Source organism: Cherax quadricarinatus, chromosome 3, assembly GCF_038502225.1.
Source record: "Cherax quadricarinatus isolate ZL_2023a chromosome 3, ASM3850222v1, whole genome shotgun sequence".
In the NCBI taxonomy this organism is placed as follows: Eukaryota; Metazoa; Arthropoda; class Malacostraca; order Decapoda; family Parastacidae; genus Cherax; species Cherax quadricarinatus.
Genome location: NC_091294.1, coordinates 78076647 through 78080899, shown reverse-complemented (window position 1 = coordinate 78080899; position 4253 = coordinate 78076647).

The window sequence follows — 4253 nt, the reverse complement described above, 5'->3', positions numbered from 1 at the left end:
CACTATAACACAGTAACACTGCACAGTAACACTATAACACAGTAACACTATAACACAGTAACACTACACAGTAACACTATAACACTAACACTGCACAGTAACACTATAACACAGTAACACTATAACACAGTAACACTGCACAGTAACACTACACAGTAACACTATAACACAGTAACACTATAACACAGTAACACTGCACAGTAACACTACACAGTAACACTATAACACAGTAACACTATAACACAGTAACACTGCACAGTAACACTGCACAGTAACACTATAACACAGTAACACTGCACAGTAACACTACACAGTAACACTATAACACAGTAACACTGCACAGTAACACTATAACACAGTAACACTGCACAGTAACACTATAACACAGTAACACTGCACAGTAACACTATAACACAGTAACACTGCACAGTAACACTATAACACAGTAACACTATAACACAGTAACACTACACAGTAACACTATAACACAGTAACACTACACAGTAACACTGCACAGTAACACTACACAGTAACACTATAACACAGTAACACTGCACAGTAACACTATAACACAGTAACACTGCACAGTAACACTATAACACAGTAACACTGCACAGTAACACTGCACAGTAACACTATAACACAGTAACACTGCACAGTAACACTATAACACAGTAACACTGCACAGTAACACTATAACACAGTAACACTATAACACAGTAACACTGCACAGTAACACTATAACACAGTAACACTGCACAGTAACACTACACAGTAACACTATAACACAGTAACACTATAACACAGTAACACTGCACAGTAACACTATAACACAGTAACACTGCACAGTAACACTACACAGTAACACTACACAGTAACACTGCACAGTAACACTATAACACAGTAACACTGCACAGTAACACTATAACACAGTAACACTGCACAGTAACACTACACAGTAACACTATAACACAGTAACACTGCACAGTAACACTGCACAGTAACACTACACAGTAACACTATAACACAGTAACACTACACAGTAACACTGCACAGTAACACTACACAGTAACACTACACAGTAACACTATAACACAGTAACACTGCACAGTAACACTATAACACAGTAACACTGCACAGTAACACTGCACAGTAACACTATAACACAGTAACACTACACAGTAACACTATAACACAGTAACACTGCACAGTAACACTATAACACAGTAACACTACACAGTAACACTATAACACAGTAACACTGTAACACTATAACACAGTAACACTATAACACAGTAACACTATAACACAGTAACACTATAACACAGTAACACTGCACAGTAACACTACACAGTAACACTATAACACAGTAACACTGCACAGTAACACTATAACACAGTAACACTATAACACAGTAACACTATAACACAGTAACACTGCACAGTAACACTATAACACAGTAACACTATAACACAGTAACTGCAAAGTAACACTATAACACAGTAACACTATAACACAGTAACACTGCACAGTAACACTATAACACAGTAACACTACACAGTAACACTATAACACAGTAACTGCAAAGTAACACTATAACACAGTAACACTATAACACAGTAACACTGCACAGTAACACTAACACAGTAACACTGCACAGTAACACTAACACAGTAACACTATAACACAGTAACACTGCACAGTAACACTATAACACAGTAACACTACACAGTAACACTATAACACAGTAACACTATAACACAGTAACACTATAACAGTAACACTAACACAGTAACACTGCACAGTAACACTACACAGTAACACTATAACACAGTAACACTATAACACAGTAACACTATAACAGTAACACTACACAGTAACACTGCACAGTAACACTACACAGTAACACTATAACACAGTAACACTACACAGTAACACTATAACACAGTAACACTACACAGTAACACTATAACACAGTAACACTATAACACAGTAACACTGCACAGTAACACTACACAGTAACACTATAACACAGTAACACTGCACAGTAACACTATAACACAGTAACACTATAACACAGTAACACTGCACAGTAACACTATAACACAGTAACACTACACAGTAACACTATAACACAGTAACACTGCACAGTAACACTATAACACAGTAACACTGCACAGTAACACTATAACACAGTAACACTGCACAGTAACACTATAACACAGTAACACTGCACAGTAACACTACACAGTAACACTATAACACAGTAACACTGCACAGTAACACTATAACACAGTAACACTGCACAGTAACACTATAACACAGTAACACTGCACAGTAACACTACACAGTAACACTACACAGTAACACTACACAGTAACACTATAACACAGTAACACTACACAGTAACACTATAACACAGTAACACTACACAGTAACACTATAACACAGTAACACTACACAGTAACACTACACAGTAACACTATAACACAGTAACACTACACAGTAACACTATAACACAGTAACACTACACAGTAACACTATAACACAGTAACACTGCACAGTAACACTACACAGTAACACTACACAGTAACACTATAAGACAGTAACACTACACAGTAACACTACACAGTAACACTATACAGTAATACTATAACACAGTAACACTGCATAGAAGTTCACTACATGTAATATTTATAAATATAGTAAATACTGCACAGTAACATTTATAATATAAACACTGTATTAGTAATATTTATAATATGTGCACACTGCACAGTAATATTTACATGTATATTTTATAACATGGTACATTACATAGTAATACTTATATAGTAATATTTATAATACAGTAAATACTTTCTGCACAGGAATATTTAGGTCATAGTAGTAATACTCAAAAGAGCTGGTGCAAACACTTCAGTACAGCAACACCATGTGTCACGCAACACCGGCACAGCAACACTACAACACAGCAAATACTCGCACAGCAACACAAACACAGCAACACCTGCACAGCAACACCATAACACAGCAACACTGCACAGTAACACTCAGCACAGTAACACTATAATACGTGCACCGCACGCAACACCGCACAGCAATACCTGATGAATACTCATACACAGTAATACCGCACAGCAATATCAGCACAGTAAATACTGCCACAGCAACACCATAAATACAGCAACACCGTACAGCACACTATAACACAGTAACACGCACAGTAAACACCGTACAGCAAATACTCATAAACACAGTAATACCACAGTAACATCTATAACACAGTAACACTGCACAGTAATATAAACACAGTAACACTCACAGTAAATACTATAACACAGTAACACTGCAACACCATAAATACGTGCAACACCATAAATACAGCAACAATTGAACACAAAGTGAACACCATAACATTAAAGTAACATCGCCACAGTAACACTGCACAGCAACACCACACAGCAACACTATAACACAGTAAATAATTATAAATATTGCAAATAAATTCATGCTAACACAGTAACACTATAATACAGTAACATCAGTACAGTAAATACTCATATAAATACGGTAATACTACGCAACACTATAACACAAGCAACCGCAAAGCAACACTATAACAAGGCAATATCTATAACATGTGCAATACCTGCATAGCAACACTAACACAGCAAATACTGCATGCAACACCATCTACAGCAACACTACAGTAACACGAAAAATGTAATATTGTGTATTATTTAGTATTAAAAGTAACATTTATAACACACATTTATGCATGTAAATACTTTATAATACAGTATTATTTATGTAACATAGTAACACTACAATAGTAATATTTACTGTTGCAATATCGCATAGTAATATTTATGCAATATTGTAATATTTGGCATAGTAATACCTATAATACGTGTAATGCTAGTAATACTATAATATTGTGCAACACTATAACACAGAACATTTAACATAGTAATATCTATAACATAGTACACTATAACACTCAGCATGAGTAACACTGCTCAGCAACACCATAACACTGCTCAGCAACACTACAACACTGCTCAACATCACAGCAATACTGTACAGCACACTATAACACAGTAATACTACACAGCAACACTACAACACAGTAAATACTGCACAGTAACACTATAACACAAAGTAAACACCGCATTGTGCAACACATACACAGCAATACTCAGCACAGTAACACCACACAGTAACACCATAGAAAGAATTCATAACACAGC